At 38.9% G+C, this 20018-nt stretch overlaps 1 protein-coding gene and 1 long non-coding RNA gene across 6 annotated transcripts in view; one reads left to right on the top strand and one right to left on the bottom strand.

Annotated features, from left to right (window-relative positions):
• LOC126864517 (RNA binding protein fox-1 homolog 2-like) overlaps positions 1–20018 on the top strand; it is a 350319-nt gene that overhangs the window by 178580 nt on the left and 151721 nt on the right. The gene's annotated exons all lie outside the window — the stretch shown is intronic.
• LOC126864547 (uncharacterized) overlaps positions 1931–20018 on the bottom strand; it is a 39148-nt gene continuing 21060 nt past the window's right edge. The window contains exons 2-5 of the long non-coding RNA XR_007689217.1: positions 16220–17487; positions 15975–16066; positions 4964–14908; positions 1931–4374 (exon numbers count right to left, since the gene is read on the bottom strand). This is a non-coding gene — a long non-coding RNA (uncharacterized LOC126864547). The remainder of the gene's footprint in view (positions 4375–4963; positions 14909–15974; positions 16067–16219; positions 17488–20018) is intronic.

The raw sequence follows: 20018 nt of genomic DNA, 5'->3' as shown, positions 1-20018 counted from the left end.
GGCTTTGCTGATGTTCTTAGGAAGACGTTTATCATCCCTTGAATTAATTTATTAGCTCTGGAATTAGGGAGGTAGATAAATGTCTAAGCATGTCTAGATGAGAATTTCAAGATCAAACGGGAATAAAATGTTGAATCGACGAGAGAGTAACGTGAAAATAATTTAATATGTCATCGTTTATGAAAAATACGTGTTCCTTATATTTTTCTCAAACTGAATGAAATTTTCAGTTTCATTTACAGAACTCGAGTGTTCCACAGTTTTATCGCTTGATACGTTCGCAATTTGGAATATTTCGAACGAACCGGAATTCTTTCACAAAATTGCTTTTATTCTCATACGAACTCGTTCGCTACAACTACCAGGTACATATTAGGTTGTTCGAAAAATGTCTTTCTTTCGCAAACATGTTTTTTTACAACAATGCACGTTCATACAAACGTGAAACCAAGTCTGTCGCGGTGTTTATCACAATAAAACAAAATGGATCGTACGTAATTCGACAAAATAATATAAAAGAAAAAACATTGTGCGTCTATTATTTCCTCATAAAACAAAAGAAACTTTTCGGATAGCTTAATACATTCCTTAAAAATCCTTGCAATATGGTTCATGAATATTTGCATCGTAGGTACATACAATTATCGTTTCGGCTTATGACTATATACATAGTCGCCTATTATCGCAATCAAGCGCAAAGAGATAGATACGGAGTATTTAACATTCACGTGTACATATGCTTCTTAACTGTGATAACATGCAAAACATATGCAATATGTAAGATAATAATTACATATAAGATATGTATACACCTACATGAACATTCACAGTATACTTAACCATTCCAAGTTCACGGACGACGAAGCAGTGCCGAAACAACTGCGTTATATATTCTCTTCCCTTAGTGTTTCCGCCAAAATTGTCGCATTATCTCGTAAAGAACGTGCATAGATATACGCACTGAACACAAGCGTCGAGTTTCCCAAGCATCGAGAAATCCCGACGATTCTCTGGATACTTAAACCAGCGGGTGGCGCGGTAGTTGGCGGCGTTCCAACGAAATTTCGCGTCGGCTACACAAAAGCTCCGCGCCTCTTTCCGTCCTTCCCAACCAGAATTTTATCTTTTTTCAGAAAAAGGACCCGCCCCTGAAAAATATCCCTCCGACAGAAACCGACGTGTATCCCCCGATCTCTGCGCGTGTTTTATAATTTCTTTCTGTTTGCCGCGTAGAAACCCGATTTTCCAACGAGTCAGCGAGCATTTTTGACGCTCGGCTTCTTGCCGACCGTTAATTGGAAGAGACGTTACGAACATGGTCGTGGATTTTCGCGCGAATTTTTCACGTACCGAACGTGTTTATGAAATATTTCCACGAGTGGCTCGTTAACGAGTACCATCCGTCGGGAATTTCGAGAACGCGCGATTTTCGGATTCGCGCGCGAACGCTCATTATATATAACGCCGTTCGTCATCGGATGATTCACGTTCGAATAGGGCGGCGCGCTGTTTTTAGACCCGCGCGCTAGAACATCTGCGAGATCTTGCCGCTCGAAAATTGACCGTGAATCCGAGCAGAGGGGGAGAAAATCGCGGGAATGCACGATGATCGTATGTCTTTCGAAGGTTGGGGTTATTGAATGTGGGGAATAATATTGGGATATCTATTATATTGCAGATGGGTATAATGCGTTGCGATGGTTGGGATGGTTTAGATGCGAATATTGCCGATTTATTAATGAGCAGGGATGATAGTCCCTGGTAATCCGAGTATGATAAGAAAAGTGACGTATGATGCGTATTTAATCTATTTGAAATTTAGTAATGTTACAATAGCAAAAATTGCACAAATGCAGTGTTATCGAAAGATGTATGTACATGTTGTTGCACGGTATTAGATTTTCATTCGGACGCTTTATAATGTCATCGTCGTTGTTCGCTTAGTTTGTCTGCCTTCATGTTGCCTGCAGTGCAATTTGTATTGTTTAATCACGGCTCTTACATATTCGTGTCTAGCTGTTAATCCCTTAATGGCGCATCATAAATCAGAGATTCCAAAGGGACCTACACGTTTGCAACGGTAAAAAGTTACGATTAAAAGATTTCCTCGCTGTGCAACGTGAATTCTACTAATCTTTTTCCTCGTTATTCCTGGAATCTGTATTCGACAATTTTATGACATTTAGAGAAATCGAAGCACGTACGACATTATGTAGACTATTATCTAGCCTTTAATGGGTTAAATTGAAATTTCTCAATAATACGAGGGCAGGTCAGGGAAAATTGTATCGATCGAGGGGAAAGTTTGGTCTGAAAATGAAACGCCGATGCGAAACGGCTTTGTATAAAAGCGAAATATCGACCGATCGCTCGGAAAGATCGAATATCGGACCCTGATTAATCCTCCAGGATTGAATATTGCTCGCGTTTCCCCGCGAATCGCTTCGATTACCGTTCGACTTCCACCGATAAAACGCGATTAATTCTATTTCACACAGCTGACGCACGCCACCGTGCGAAGTAATTAAAATTAATTAATTGACGCAATCGAAAGGCCGATAAGGGGTCACCTCCCCTCTGGAAAACTGTACCGCGAATTATCGACGAACTAGAAAATACAGTTTACTATAGAACATGATACTACAATACGTGGAACGATTTTTTCGAATAACGCGATGAGTCTCAAAGTCGTAAATTCTTAGGATTATTGGAGAAAATGATTTTAATCGTTGGTTTAATTACCGTGGATAAACGTTCGTGATACCACGGAGGTAAATTAGCAAACATTGTACGTTTTATTGTGTAATTTGATACCGATTATGGCCTGGATTTCTTATTGCTAATAGGTTTTTTTCTTCGTAAATAAATGAATAAAGAGTAGAACGAAAGAAACGGATAGAGCACACCTCCTAAATATATCCGTGACAAAAACGCTTGCGATGCTCGTTTGAGTTTACAGTTTCTCGTCCGTGCGATTTAGGTGGCGCCAGGGAAAAACGGTAAATCCTCGCGAGCCGTTTATTGATCATAAACGAACGTTCGCGAACAACGCGTTTCATACATTGCGGTTCTATCAACGACGTTATGAGAACTCTATGAGTAAAAATGGAATATCCTCTGCGAATAGTTAAAGTCATGTATGAGCGATTTATACGTGAGATTACACGAGTGGTATATTTGCTCCGTAGAAATGGCCAAATGTGATTTTGTAGGAAGAAATATACCTACAGGTTTGAATCGCGAAGGTAGAGAAACATAATTAATACTTATCCATCTTACTACTTGCTTTACATTTTTATATCGCAGATAAATGTGAGGTACGCGGTACTTTATTATTCATGGACAATGCAAATTACCTCGTTCTTTTATTTTTGACAGAAAAATGTATTAAGTTATATCAACGTTTCCTTTTTCGTTGTATCAGTTGTTTATTATTGTATCAACTTGATATCAAAGGATAAATTCAGTTGGAAAAATAATATGTGAGAGTTACAAGTAATAAAAAATAATCAAAACATCTATTGGACTTTGATATATAAAACGTGTGATTTTTAACGAATTATGCTTCGCTGAACCTCAAAAGAGATATACGTTTATACACGTAAAACTAAAAAAGTTCAAATTGTATAGGAAAAAAGAAAATTACATAGGAACGTAAAAATTGTCGATATTTAAAGGAATATATAAAATGATCTACCAAAAGATGGAAATATTTGAGGAAGAAAGATGGTTGAAAAAATTGATATCACCATCGAATATATTTTATCCAAATTTCTTTACGCAGATTCTCTATCGTCCCATCTTACGTTCTTCTCCTACTTAATAATCTGTCGTGTTTTCATAATACAAACACGAAACAAAAACGGTGCACAACAACGATGACTGTAATGGGTTCATTGAGTCGGGAGAAATAGCGAAAGTCAAAGGCAAGAACAGCAGCCTAATCGACTACGGAGTCGCGTAGACAAGGGAGACGAAGCTGAGGCAAGAGTTGTTCGCCGCATTCGCGCCAGTTTAACTTTAGTTTCGCCCTCCCAGAACGGCGTAACTTCGTCGACGGTACCGACGGTAGTCGATGAACTCGTCGGGCTGTCTGCGAAAAAGTTGCGTCTCTAACCAGTACTTTGCGTTTCAAGGCGACTCGAAATCCCTCCCCCCGTTTCGTTTCGTCTAGCGGAGAAATTCGCCGCAGAGAATTTCCTCCGTCAAATAGAATTCACCATTTCTTCGATTTCAACCTACGTTCTCTTATCTGCCAGGAGTTATAAGGTTCCCTCAACTTGGATTAAAAGCTGGGCAGGTGTCGAGCAACACTCGACGTCTCGCAGTAATTTCCTTCGTCTTAAGAACGATCCCTATCTTCGTAAAAATATCCTGGAAAAAAGAGCCGGTAAAACTCCCAGCGAGGCTACATCTTTTATACAAATTACATCGCATAAATTCTACGTATATCTACGTATAAAAAGGACGCAAGCTTTAAAGCATCAGTCATAATTAAAGCGAAAGAAAGAGAAAGAGAGAGAAAGAGGGAGAGGGAGGGAGGGAGAAGGAGAGAGAAAAAAACGTGCAGACCTTGCACTTTAAAAAATTCAACCTCTCTCTGCTTCTCCAGCGGATCGATCCTGCTCGCGATATAATCCCGCGAATCTACCTATGGGCGTCAAAAATTCGCAAAATTTCTCTCACGCGTGCACCATCGTGCTCTTCAAGAAGAAAAAAGAACGAGAGAGAGAGAGAGAGAGAGAGAGAGAGAGAGAGAGAGAGAGAGGTTAAAAAAAAGGAGGAAGAAAAAAAGAGGTTAAAAAACGGGAAGAAACCGCGGTCGACTTAATATAGTTGGGTACAAGGAATTCTTTGTTGGCTCGTCGGGCCGAACTTAATCTCCGACGCATACACCAAGCAAACGGGGAGAAAGAAACGAAATAAAAGGAGGCAGGGGTTCTATCGCGAGGACGAATCATACCTCGTGTTCCCACGGGACTACAGCAGTATCGTTGCAGTCTCTGTTGGCTAGAGGGGAAGAAATTCCAGACGGGAAAACCCCGCGACGTGTCGTCGCGGTGGCAATGTCGGTGCAGATATCGATCGGTCCGGGCTAGTCGCAGCTTCTCTTTAAGTCATCTGGGGCCCAGGAACACCCACGCATCCGCCCCTGATGCTCTGCTATCCTCCCTTTACCCCTCGTTTCCCCGTTCCACCCACGCAGCCTGCAGTTTCCATCCACCGAAGGCACCCCTCGTATCTCTCCTCTCTGTCTATCCTTTCGTATACCAGCTCTCTTTTCTCACTTCGTTTCGCGTCGTCTTCACATCTTCGCTGTCGCTGGCTCTCTTCAAGGTTCCGACGTATCGACGCGACCACCTCTTTTCATTCTTTCCAGCTTTCGATCTTCGAAACGTGTACTGGAACGTGTGCCTTCAGACGACGTACGGATGCTTATCTTTTTATTCTTTTGTCGCTACTTGATATTTTTCTATTGGTCGCCTTGATATATGTGGGCCACGCTTGTCCCATATACGTAGTACGATTTTTAGTTTAGCGAAAGTACAACAAATTCAGATACATTGTTAGAGAACTTCGTTGGATTGTTGGTATCCTTATACTCATTGTTGATACAGTTATTCACGTTGTTTGACGTTTGGAAGTGAAGAGTTCGAGGGAAAATAGTAGAAATTTCAATGCTTCGAAAATGTTAGGATATAGTGACTCAGTTATTTTCGGAATAAGGAGCGAAACTATTTAGAGATTATAGTCATTCGAAGGCGTCATGTGTGCAAATAAACGCAGCAGAGTCTCGATTATCCGAGGTGATATGGCCCGGGCTTATCTTGGATAATCGAAAACTCGGATAATACGGTAAGGTCGGTTAGTGTCCATAAATGTACATAAGTGTACAATCATAGGAAACATATTGATAATGTAATGTTGTAGATGTATTTAGTTTTAATCAGTTATTTGATCGGTTGAAAGTTTGATTAATTGCTTCCACTACTTCCATATCTCACTGTTTACACTTTCATAGTCCTCTTGTTAAAATTTCGAAAAAGATGAACTTGTGGTAAAGTACAAAAGGCCTGCGATAATATGCAGCTTTGGTTAAATGGGACTGCGATAATCGAGACTCCATTGCATACCAAATGAAATATGCAACATTACCGTAGCTATTCTTAATTAGGTTGGCATTCTAAGTGAATTTACTTATTCATAAAAGATGATGCTTCGATATTTTAAGTTGGGTTATGTGGATAATACTTTCTGAAGAAGAATCTTTATTGATCTAGTCCCGCTCATGCACTTCTCTAGTGTCAGGCTTTACGAGAAGAACCGCGTCACCTCGTAATTCAATTCATTGAATTCAGTTCTAGGTTTAGCATAACCCAGCAACTCTCCAAGTTTCACGACTCCCTTTGAACAAGGTACACTAATAATCTTCCCGCAGTCAGATTGGATTATACTCGCCCATCAATCAGTCCCATATGAGAGCTTACCACTTTGGGTCCCACGCATAATCTAAAATTTCTTTTCGACTTTGTCGAATTCTCTTACTATTCGAGCCACTGGCGATTAAAGAATAAAGCTTCCAAGCTCTTGGAATTTGCAAACCTTTTTCCATACCGGACAATCGTTTATAGGAATAAAGATTAATTAAAATTTGAAATATGAAATAAATTTAAAGTAAATAATTTTATTAAGTAAAATTCGTAATTAAAATTCAGAAAAATTGTGCCTACAGAAAATTTCTGTAATCTTTTATATGAAAATTAAAATTATTTAAAACTGCAAAATATTCACTAAACTAAATGTAGATTAAATCATCTTACGAAATAAAATTCTTAATTAAAATCAAGAAAAATTGTTTATTTTGCGAACTCTGATAATTCTAAGAGTTAAGAAACCGACCAACGAACTTGTATTTACTGCGCTCTTCGTCCATCAATTTTTTAAACCGATCTTCGAATACTAAAGCGTCGTCATCGTTAGGTCTCTTTGTTAATTTTTCGTTCATCTCTTCGGATGAACGTCTTGAGACAAAGATGCGTTATTCATATCAACCCCCTCCAGTTTCTCTCACGCACACAGCGAACTGGTCCTGTTTCTGTTGGTTGAATCATCATCCTAGACTTTCTAAAGCTCGCTTTCCGCTCTCGTAGAACCGTCCTCGCGCCTAGCTCCGCTTTGTCCCTTACTTTGCAGAGTTAAGTACCACTTGTCGCGAGTATTTTCGATGTTCAGCCGGGAACTTGACACCGTTCCCTCGTCTGCACGCGTCCTCGCGAATTTTCCTTGGCTCTTTGTTCATCTAACGTCGCCGCATAGTTACAGTGTTTCCTTGGTTTGCCTTTTGCAGTCGCTTGAACTTTTTATTGGAACTTGAGAGAATTCGAAGTGCGTGACTTATCCAACATCGTCCGATCTATGCGGTCCAACTTGATCCGCTGTGGCAGCATTTTATTCGGTGCAGCTGGAAATATACAACTCGCAAACAAGGGCCAGAGTCCGCGAACGACTGCGATTGTACTTTGACGATGGTCTCAAGGTTTTCTCGGAAATTCTTTCTTCACCTGCCGCATGCTGAAAGTCTTCGAGCCTACCTAACCCAGATTCATGTCCTCTCTGTTCTGTACCTACGTATTCACAAACACACGATCCTCGAGTAAACACGTCCATATAGAAAAACTTCGCTTGCAAGTGTCTTACGATTTTCGAATTATTTTCTAAAAATAATTCACTACGAATAATAATCTCGAGTATCGCAAATTTTGATCTACGTATCGTGACAAGTAGATTTTTTCTTTTCCTCTGTAAGATCTCCCGACGCTTGCATATCGATATAAAAGTAAGAAAGAAGGAAAAGTAAGAAGGGCAGCTTTCCGTACAGCCGCAGTCAGCGTTTTCGCATTTCCAGAAGCTTTTCTCGCTGCGCGTTTCTCGCAGAAAGCCACGAGTATCGATCTCGCAGCCTCGTATACGAAATCTCTCTCTCTTTCTCCTGCATGTTGGTGTGCCTCGTTCATTATACTTGTTCCATGAACGTAGTGGAGGGAGGCTGAAATATCAGGAAGGGAGAAGAAAGGGTAGAAGAGTTGAGAACGCAGAACGGAAACGGCAGAGACTGCATTCGTCTCTGAACGCGCTTCAAGATAATGACAGAGGTCATCTCTGCGGGCTATCTCTCCTCCTCTCCTCTCACAAATGATAGGTACCTTTTCCAACTACGATATTCCGAAGAAAGTTTATTCATTCGGTTCGATTCGAATAGGATTGGAATATCAAATTTTTGCGGCTGATGAAGAAAAATTTGCTGAAATTCAAATAGGGAATTTTTAATAGGATCGATGGAACTTGGAAAATATTAATTTGTGATCGATAAGTCAAGTGAAATTTTACTAGAATCGAGCGGTTTTTTAATTTTTGCTAGAATATTCGGATTGATACGCTGTGTCACACGAGTAGTCGCAACAATATGATAACAAGGTAATAACTTGTTAAAACGTTGCATATAAGCAACACAAAGGCTGAACGTGTCAAGTAAAACAAATTGCCTCACGATAATACCAACAATTGGATGTACGACCGAGCCAACGATAATCTACTGCGGCCGTTGATTCGAAGAAATATCGTAAAAATTGATAAACTTCTCAATAAAGCCTAAGAAGTTTGCCTATGGGTCTCAGGGGAGATCGAGTCCCTTTAGGTTCAGAGTCGCTATTTTATTTGTCGACGATAAAAACGAGGAACGGTGGCAGGCCATCTGGAATGGCCTCTGGAATAATATGTCCGAATGTAGAAGAGACACGGTAAAATTTGAACGATAAAACGGAGTCATTACTCAAAAGCTCTCGGCAAATTATGTCTCTTGAACTACAACCTTGATAGAGATATAAAAGCACGCTCAGCTACAAAAGCAATTCAGCTTTCTCTCTTTTACGAATTCCAAGAATTTTTATTTACCAGCGAATGAAAGGAAAAGCCAGTTAATTTAACCAACGTTTCACCACTGATTTCAATGGTAGGTTTTATCAAAAGCGAAGCTTCTCATACGGACAAAAATTATTTTCCGACATCTTTCCAGATGGGGAAGCGAGAGAGAGAGAGTCCTCTTTTCATCCTGTTTTTCCACTCACGCTCGACGAGAGAGACTATATAGTATTCTTTATACACGGCATTTCTCTTTTAATAGATGCATTTTCACACTGCCGAGTAGGATGTAGAGTTATTTTCACCAATAATTTCTGGATCGGTTTTCACGTAGCGAGTGCTCGTGTTATTTAGAATCCGAAATCGACGATATTTCGCTTATCAATTTATAATTAATTTAATTTATAATTTCTTAATGCTTTAATAATTCATTTATATCTTAATTTTCTTATGAAAATTACATTGACTAAAATTAGTGGATCATAACATGAACATAAACGAACAATGCTATAAATCCACTAAGCGCGTTTGCTCACAGTTACCGATATTCAGAACTTGACTTTAATTTCCTCGGCGGAAATGGCGTAAAAATTCATCGAGCTTTTTAACTCGGACAATACACGTGGTCCAGTTGTATCGATGGAAAAAGACGAACCGCTTAACGCGAAACAGCCAAAAGGAAGGACTTGGTGTTACCGTTATGAGGATTTATAACTGCGCCGATATTAAAACGCAAATGTAATTTACGAGCGAAGTTGCGCAGCTGGCGGCGATACCGAGGTGGACACGAGCCCGTATCAATCGTTTTCACGCGAAAAGGAGGGAATAAAGTGATCGTTCCCACGTGGATGACCGAGACGAAAATCCTTTCGTCGTCACCAGTAACCGGGTTAGATATCATGCTCGTTCGTGGAGTGGCGAGTTTTCGTACCACGTCCGCAGATTTTTGTCTTTTTTCTTGCTGAAAATCGATACTCATTTTTTTCTCCTCTCATTTTTCTTTTCTTTCACTGTATCTCTATTAGTTTCCTTTTCTTCTATATTCTTTTTTTTTCTTTCCTTTGCCCCGTTCTTTTTCCTTTTTCCCGCTTTCCTCAGATTTCCTTCCACTTTTCTTCTTTTCTATTCTTTTATTGGATTTTCTCTTTTTCATCTCGTGTCTTTTGCTTCCTTTTTTTTCTCTTTTCAGATTTCCACCCTGCTTTCCTTTTCATTTATTTTATTTCCTGCTTCCTTTCTCTCGATTTCCTCCCGCTTTCGCTTTTCTTCTTTTTTTTTCGTATTTCTCAGATTTCCAGCCTTTTTGTCCTTTCCTTTGTCTCCTTTTTCTCGTATTAAGCTTCGATTCCGCTTGCTTGCTCCTGCTAAATCTTTTCGCAAGCGTGAACGCATGTTTTCACGTACAAATCGAAGCGGAACTACACCATGGCGCGTTGAAAGATGAAACAGTTTTTATACAGTAAACTTTAGCCACTACAACGAAGTAGGTTTATTTACGAGAATCTGGAGGGGATAATAAAAACACGCAGTCCCATTTCACAGACTGAAATTGGTTTTGAAATGTGGCAGTGGAAGAAACTTTTAGTCGAATATCGTATTTTCTCATCCAAATCAAACAAGTTTTTCCTATTTCCGATAGTTCTGTGAATAATTGCTTCCAACATTCCCACTAGTGGGAATGTCTACAACATATGTAGATCCTTTTAAAGAATACCTCGGCCATTTCGTAAGATGCTTCTGTTTTTTGTATCTACGTCTACTTACAATTACGAACTCAGACGAATTGGAAAATCAGATAAATTAATTCCAACTGAAACGATCTTAATTTTCGAAAAACTAAACTCTGTCTAACGATGATAATAAATTGACGGAGCGATGAAAATGTCGTGGCTGTTCACGATTTATTAGCAGGGGTTAATAACTCTTTAGTGGAAAAATTTGAACCAGCAGAGGCTCCGATGATTCGGACAACGGGAATCAAACAGGGGATGATAAAATATTAACGTTTGTATGTACATTGTAATAGAAATGAATAATGGACGCATCGATCCTCGTTCAACGTTCGTCCACTGACTAACACTTCTACCGGTAAATCCCTGGAACACGCATCCAATGATATCGCGAGCACAATAGCTACTCTGTATTAATATCGTTCCACGGAATAAAAATTTCACCCCGATCCGCGATTATTCTCTCGACCGATTTCATTAAAAGGTTTAACCATATTCGGGGTCTCGCAGCTTTCCCGCGGATACGCCGTGCCGCGTTAATATACTCCATCGAATCGTATTAAAAACAAAAACAGTGAAAGCCACGACAATATATCGGCGACGTGATAAAAATTCAATCGCCTCGTTCGTTTGTTCCCTACTTCGGTTATACGTCGAACGTTAAAGTCAATGACCGTTTTTTTTTTCAACGGTTTCAGGAGCAATTTCGAAAGGCATTAAAATGTTTTCCTTTCGACGTTCAACGTTTTATCGACTCGCTTCATATTTTTATACGCTATGCTTTCGTCTAAATAACTCTCAAAATTGTTTAATTGTTTCAACTTATTAACGGTGGCGTACGAATAAACTGGTCATTCGGATATATCTTATTTCTGGAATATTTCGGTTTTGGTATTCGACTCTTGGAAATCGTACTGATCTACTTTATTCTTTATGAAGTCTTCGACTACAAGCGCATATTTCATATTGCCTGGCAACAACTGTTTGAACAACTACCGTAGGCAACTTTTGTCTTTGTTATATCGTACGTGTTGAAATTTTATTCCCACTTTAACGAGACACGACCGCCATCCCTATATTGCTGAAATTGATCAATTTGGAAATTACGAAACAATTATCGGAAACATATATTTTGTAAAATATCAGTACACGGCATAAATAGCCATAGAACACAGGTGAAAATTTCGAAGTTTATTAATATAACGAATAATTGATTGTTTTTATTATTTTCGCGATGCACTGAATATTTTGTAATTTCTATATATATTTGTAAATTTTATAGAATTCAAACTACCCTCCAACCGACATCTTTTACTTTTGTTTTGTTTTGCCGGCAGTCATTTGCTGATTACAATAGATCACGAGAGGAGAACGGTAATTTAGGACTTAGAAAAAATTTTTTTAGTAGATTTCTTATTAACTGTTATTATATTTAATTTAATTATTCCCTAAATTAACTCGATTTTCCACAATCAATCGTCTGATTTGCCCTAAGAATTTACGTTATTACGTTATTTGTAATATCTTCAGATTTGTCTCAAACTTTATCGATATGATTGTTGGATCTCGGATGGTGGAAATTTGACAACACACGTTGAAAAATTAGAGGATTTATTCGTAACGGGTAACTGCACGCTGATACCGACTGTAGAATTCTCTGCTGATCTATCGTGGAAAAGTGGTTCTCATAGCCTAGTGGTGAGGATGATTAATATGTTTGGTACAATTATCAGGAAGGAACGAAGAGGAAAAAGGGTCGAACTTCGGGATGATTCAGGAACGAGAAACAGATTACGGTGTTTATTGCAGGATGAATCTACGATGTTTATCGCAGTATGAACAAGGAGTTGGTCATGCAACATGATCATGACAACCGACTCTCGTAATACAGCTAATAAGCTGTATAAGTTTCAAAATATATTCGTAGAAGGTGTCTACGAGCGACCAAATTCTTTCATCAGCTTGTAACTCCCGATTATTACTGTTCAATATCTTCAAAGACAAAGAAAAATGTTCAATTGTTACAGTAATACGGCTTAAGTAATCACAAATATCAAAATAAAATACGAACTCTCATTGATAAAATCGATCGTCGATCGTTTCACGATTTTCGGTCAATGTTTGACGTAATTTCAAATCACGTGATCGCAGCACAATTTCACGAAAGCATCGTTAAGAAGCATCGAGGGAGTAGGAACACCAAAGAGGAAAAGTATGCGAGAGAAAGATTTTATGTGTGTGTATGTGTGCGCGCGTGTGTTATACGATAGGTCGATATCGATTTTCTGCACGGTTGGAAAACCATGTGTGTGGGTTCGCGTGCGCGGACGAATCTAATTTCCATGCGACGGGTCTGACCAACGCGCGACCGTGTTCGTCCTATTATGTTTGCGAATTATCTGTCCCGATAGCGTCACAATTTTCGGGTCGCCGTACAAGTCTCCGCGTATCGCTCCTTCTCGAGGGTTATCTCTATTTGCCCCGTTTGAACGCGTTTATCTCGAATCCCGTCGTCTACAAGACCCTCTTCGCAATTTGCCAATTAACTTGATCGTACACGGATAAACCTTCCTTTGTGCTATTTAACTAAACTCGTTGTATTTTCTCTGTTTCAGGTAAGTGTGCAATGATTTAGAAGTAAGAATACGATTCGCCTGGTGTACCGTGAGTCACGCTATTCTTATGAGATTTATTAAGCAGCGTTTTTCTCATTTCCGAGCACAGCGATCGTTGTGCTTGGAATTTGTAAAGCAATTAGAATCGTATACACAGTTGTTTAGTTAAAGGGACATGTTCCTTTTTTAAGAAGAAATGTATTAGACGGTTGTATATTAGCATAGTCGATGGATATTTATACGGATGAAGAAGCATAGATAGTGGTAATCATTGTTAATTACCGATCGTTTGATAAGTAATTGTAGGTACGTGCCTGTAATTAAACTTCGTAGAAGTGGAATTAATGTAATCCATCGAGAGTTTCTAATCGTTCGGTTTTTGATAAAGTGAAACGCTAATCATATACTCTCGTATCGTAGAATTAAGATTTCCTCAGAAAACCTGATTTGCATATTCTAATATTACGATTAGAAAATTTCCAGAAAGTAACGTGTATGATACGTATCTTGTATCAAAATTGCAAGGGCTAGATAATTTAGAAGTACCATAAAGAAAGTAACAGGAGCAAGCTACTGGAACCTTTCTGTAGTAACTTGTGTAATGCGCTTGTGGGCGCTTTGTTCATCCTTAACTTTGTCGTAAGCGGTTTCCTTCGCGTGCGATTTGAAATTGAAATTTTTTTTCAGCGCCACTTACGCTTGCCAAGTAACGTATGCCTAGTAAATACAACGTTTAGAGCTTGCGATTAAAAGTTTCGCGGGGGAGGCATAATTGGATTTTAAATAGAATTTTACGGAGTGCAACTTTATGCTACATGATAAATATCTTGCTCATAAATGAGATTTAAAAGTGGTCATTGTTAGTCAGTAGATAGGTAGTTTACTTGCTTAACTTTGGCAGAATGTAGTTTAATCATGGAATTGAATATAAAAGAAGTTATTATCATTTGTTTTTGTTTCAATAAATTTCATTATTTAAACGAATAATTAGCGTTCATTATTTCAAAAAAATGAATTATATACATCCGTGAGTTTATTTATTTCAACGAAATAGCGAAAACGAATTAGATGATCCGCAATTAATTACGTCGAAATTGCTACGGTTACTCGAAAAGACAATTATGTCCGCGCGAAAAGTCGAATCTCATAATAATCGACATTACGTTGGATTACTTAATTGAGAAACGCGCTGACGGTAATTACGAACTAGTTGCTGAGGGTTCTGTTCCTTCGTTGCGCGTCTCGTCGATTAATAATTATAGAGCGTGCATTAATATCAGATTGCAACCCCGGTGAAACTTCAAAGACAGAAGCATGCACTTTGCGAGTGCTATAACGCTCGCACTTTCCGCGCGATATCGTCAAACAGAAACACTTAGCGCGAGAGACGAGGTACAAAACTTCATCCTTCCCGTCGCTATTGCCACGCTCTAGTAGAAATGTCAATTATTCTCAAATAGAATTTCCACCCTCCACGCGACAGATGCTTTTTCGTTGATTACTCGAATACTTTCCGAGTGAAAGATCTCTTACGCTTGTCCTCTCCTCTGCTGTGTATTTACCAGCTCTCGTGAGATATTTATTCTTCTTTCAAGACTGGTTTATCTCAGGTGGAAGTTGTTCCAGAACTTAAACATGGATCATCTATGAAAAGGACATGATATTACATCAGCAACCTCTAACGTGTTAATACACGTTTTCTCTTATTTCAATTTTATTTTCAACGTCTTTCTCAAATTAATCGTTGATAAAGTTTGAAATATAGATTAACGAGGAATTGAAATTCTGTCTGTTGGATTTTCAACGATTCGAATTAGTTGCCTATAAAACTCGCACCAAAAGTCTCTGTGTTTGTTGAAACGAAAGTAAGTCTACGGTATAGAAATTCAGAAACTTTAACCTACATTTTATATTTATTTACTATCTATGGTAGAAGATATCTCGTTTGCATGCTTCGTATAATATATATGTTAGTACCACGCTATCATCTTGGTTATATAAAAAACTACTCGCGAGTTAGTAGGAACAATCTCGTCGTAGGAACTTAAAATTTCCCCAGAGCCATCTTCCAACTTGAATTATCTACATATGGCGACGGTGAAATTTCACGAACTTGGTTCTCTATACGGGAAAAATATAGGGTCTCTGTTAATTCGATTGGAGAACCGTTGTTAAACAATATCTGTAATACCTGTATCCAAGTTAATGCTTATTGATCGTTTATTATCGCAGTACAAGCGTGCAAGTTTAATTGACCTGGTTGGGGATATGAAGCGCGTATCGAGTGCTCGCGAATAAAAAGATCGGTCGATCGATTTTTAATTACCCCGACATAATTATCTCGTGCTCCACTCGTTGCGATTGCTCGAGAGATCGGCACACACGGTACCGAGAAGAACGCGATTTTTTAATGAGGAAAACGATGGAATATCCGCCCCTGGTGTTTCCATGAAAATTAACAATTCCATCGTAATGTAACTACTCTACAAAAGATAAACAGAACACAAGATTTACGATATTTCCGCGAATGTTTACATCGATGTTTAGATTTCTATCTTTGTACCATCGATACGTCGATCAGGCTCGATTACGGTTATTCTCTCGATACGGTATTTCTCTCGATTATTCGACGTTTGGTTCTCATAGAAATGTAAGTTTTCCAAATATCTCTGTTTATCATCGAAAATTCTATTTTGTAGGATGTACGTACGTCTTCTTAATTTCTCTTCTCGTTGTTCGAAATTCCACAAGATTCGATAGAACTTTTCTTCGTTCTTCGGTCAACAATTTTCGCGTCTGAATCTATTGTCACAGAACAAATTATTAACCAAGTACAAGTATATTAATTTGACAGTACATTCATACGTCTATATACAAGTTAATATTCTAAAAATGAGACTGGAAAATTGGAATCTGATAAGAAACTGATGCAAAAATAGGACTATGTACAAATACTTGTTGTAGCTGCTGGTATCTGTTATCAAAAATCCCAGGACTGTCTGCCATTTCGAGAACACGATTCTCAAAGTGGTAAGACCAACGACCGTGTCACGATGCAACACCGGAAGCGTGATTACGCCGGTCAAGCTACGTACAACGATTCGAAACGCGTACAGAACCGTCAGCAGACTTTCGAGGAACGCCGTGAACTGTGTCACAGCGCGTTCGCCACAGATTGGATAATGAATCTCACGTGAGATCGCGAGCTGGCACGGCCAGAATCGTCACGGTAATGACAATGGATGATAACGATGACGGCGGACGAAGTTAGAGAGGCTATCGCGGAGAAGGCATTATTGTTTCATTGTCGCCACTTGAACGAGAATCGACCTTAATCGTCGGCCCTTAATTGCGATCCTGAAACAACCTAAAGTTGGATACACACGGAAAGTGCTTATTATAATATCGACAGAAGACAGAAAGTCTCGCGACATGCAACTCTTCGGTACCTTTAAAATCGTCTTTGAAATCTGGTGAACTTTAGATTCGGAAATTTTTGAAAGTTTGCTGCAAACTCTCCGACTTTTTTCTTTCGTCGTTCTAATTGTGGCAAAGTGGTAACTAGACTTTTTACGTACTTTTTTTATTTATTTAACAATATTTAGAGATTTTGACGGTACGATCTTTAGCGTTAGAGGATTCTTCATTTTTGAAATCAAACAATTGAGAAACGGTAAGCGTATGGTAAGTAAAAAAATAATCGACAGATTATTAGATAACCTACAGAAAAGTAGGTAAAATATAGCAAGTAAAATACGTGAGAGTATTTAAAGGTTGAAACAAATGTCTATATTTTCATTTCTTTATGCCTAACTCATTGAAGTATAATCGCATGACGACGTGAATACGATTGGTAATGAGAGAAACGCGATCGAATCGAAAAATTATGTAAATAACGTAGCATAGAAAGCAATGCAAACACAGATATTACGCAAGCTAACAAATCGACGAAAAATCGAAAATCGTTCCCAAGGTTGCTTCCTCGCTGGTTCTTACGTGCGCTGGTTTCGCGGTCGAAGAATTTCGAGGCACGATTCTAGGCTGGTCGACCGGCTTTTCTCACAGAGAGACGCCCAGCCCAAAGGGACGCCCTGATGAACGGGTTTCTTCGCGTGGAACCGCTTAATTCCAGGGTCATGCCGATACCTGGAGCCCGTGTAGGGAACGCAGGTCAGATTCCGCGGGGAACGACGCTCACCAGACTGCCAACAGGGAATGTACGCCTGCCAAAAGAAACACGCAGGTAGCGTAGGTATAAGGAACTGAAAAGAACAGCGACAATGATGAATGTGGTTGTTATTGTCGGATTAGGGCATGATTGTTTCGAAAGCAAAGAAAGATAGATCGATCAGTGAGAAAATGCGATTGGAAGGGGATTCCAATTAAATTAATTGATATTATCCGATTGGAAATTACGCTGGATTTCAGGATCCATCTATGAATAGTTGGTTTTGGAATAATACGATGGTTTTGTGTTTGATGAGATAATGGCGAGATTTGTTTGCGTTGATATTATTGATAATTGTTTTGTTGAAGTTAGATAACTGAAATCGAAAATGCTTCTATCGTAAATATATAATCAAATAGTTGAATCATTATGAAGTATTTATTTATTTTAGAAACGTACGAGAAACGAAGTATGCAATAATTTAGTTTTGTTTTGTCCTATGGTTCTTTTCTTCTAGAAACCATCTCGATTATCGGTGATAGTAAAGAACTTTCTGTTCGAATAGTTCCTAAAAATTCGTATATATAACTTTGTTACAAATTTTCGAGTAGGAAATTGAATCCATGATACTTTGGAGGAATAGAAAGTTTCAGATACGAACAAGTACTTTCCCAACACAAATCCAAGGATGATGGAACTATAAAAGGAGGTCGAAAGCCAGGAAACTACGCTAGGATGTCCTGATTCCTGTTCGAATACTATTTATGCATTCTCCAATCGAATCTGCGAACGAGAAATAATTTATTTCCTTCGCGACGTTATGTTCCTCCGCACAATGTTCATTGATACACGTTATTGTGCTCCTGTTTCGACGTAGCTCTAACCGCATTGATGTCCCCTTATCTTTCCTTATATTGTTCCTGTTCTGCAGGATCTCTTGATGTTTACATGTCGATATTCCGTGTTCCATTTGCTACTAAACTAATCTTTTGGTTGCTTGAAAACGATTCTTCTTGGTGTCTGACAACATTGCCTTGTTTAGTGCAGAAAAATAGTATAATTAAACCTATTCTCTCCTCATTTCTCCGAAAATAATTCGATACCCTAATTTCGAAAAACAGACGGTGGCGTGTGGAAAAAATCGTTCACGAGATCTGAATTTGTAATTTCACATAAAAATTGCACTGATTTACCGAAACTTCGATTTTGGCCAATTTCTATTATCTTCCATACGGTAAATTATATATTTCTTCACGTAATTTACATTTGGATTTCTTTGATCCAAGTCCGTGAAACGATACTTTAGTTGCCAATAATTCTAGCGCGAAGGTTAATAACAAAATTGGATTGCCAGAAGAACTGCAGAATGTCCTATGCAATAGCGATTCGAGAAAACATTCTTCTGTGTTTCGTCGAATTTGCCCGAGGTGGACAAAGGGTATCCATTGGCGTTTGCAAGAAAGAAACGCGCATCGTTTGATTCAAAGCGATCCTCGAAAGTAGAAAGGAGGGCTCCATTGTGGCGCAGACTCCAGCAATACCTTTTCGTTCCTCCGGTCGACCTACTATTATCTAGACTTGGTGGCGGCAGGTTATAAGCCCGAAATAGCCTAGGCAGGTCCGCTAATAAATGGTATTCGCCGAGACCGAGCGGCAAACTTGAAGACGCGACTTGACGTTCGCTCTGCTCTGAAAATAATACGTCGCCATCGTTCTCTGTCGCGTTCCAGCCTGCAGAGCGTTCGAAACCGTTACTTGTTACGGTGCCGAGAGAAATTGTTCCTCGGTCGTTTGTTTTCAATGATTTTCTGGTAATTAATTATCTTCGAATGCGTTCATTACTTGTTTGCCAGTAATCATGTTGCAATGTGTACGATTCTGTAGTCAAGACTGTATTTTGGGAAGAGCGTATTCTATCTCATAGGAATATTTTCTATTGCAAAACGACTTTTTACGATAATTAATCATAGTCGAACGAGTTTATCTCGCGACGAGTGTCGTGTCACGAAATGTACGATATTTTATGTGGGATTATGTACTTAGGAAAGAATATGTTCTCTTTTGTAGGAATATTAATTATTGATATTAGGATGATTTCATGATAATTAATTATAGTGGAATGCACGTATTTCGTGAATGATCGTCTTACAAAGCATACGATTATGGTTGGATAAAGAACAGAAATTCGGATCGACGATTCCATTCATGCACTTTACTCTCCGATAACAATTGCGTTATAAACAGTTAATTTTTCGAGAAAGCAAACGCGGTTTCAGCCGCAAATCATGTTATCAATCTATCACAGTCAGTTTGTTCGTGAAAAACGATTGACTTAAGAGAAACGTTTCCGACTCCAACCAACATAGAAGCTCCATTAGTTAAAAGAGCTTCATTTTCGTGATAATCGATACTGTTTTATCCTCGTTCAAGGGGGGAAAATGGATCGATTCTGTGTTTCTTTCAGCTGTTCGCATCTGCCAGTCAGAAACCAGTTACAGCGAGGATACCATGTCAAACGAGAAATGAAACAGAGACGAATTTTGTAGAATTCTATGGACCAAAAAAGGGGAAAGAGAACATGTTGTT

The sequence above is a fragment of the Bombus huntii genome, chromosome 4, assembly GCF_024542735.1.
Source record: "Bombus huntii isolate Logan2020A chromosome 4, iyBomHunt1.1, whole genome shotgun sequence".
Lineage (NCBI taxonomy): Eukaryota > Metazoa > Arthropoda > Insecta > Hymenoptera > Apidae > Bombus > Bombus huntii.
The sequence above is the reverse complement of the archived record's forward strand: the minus strand, read 5'-3'. Positions and strand labels throughout refer to the sequence as shown.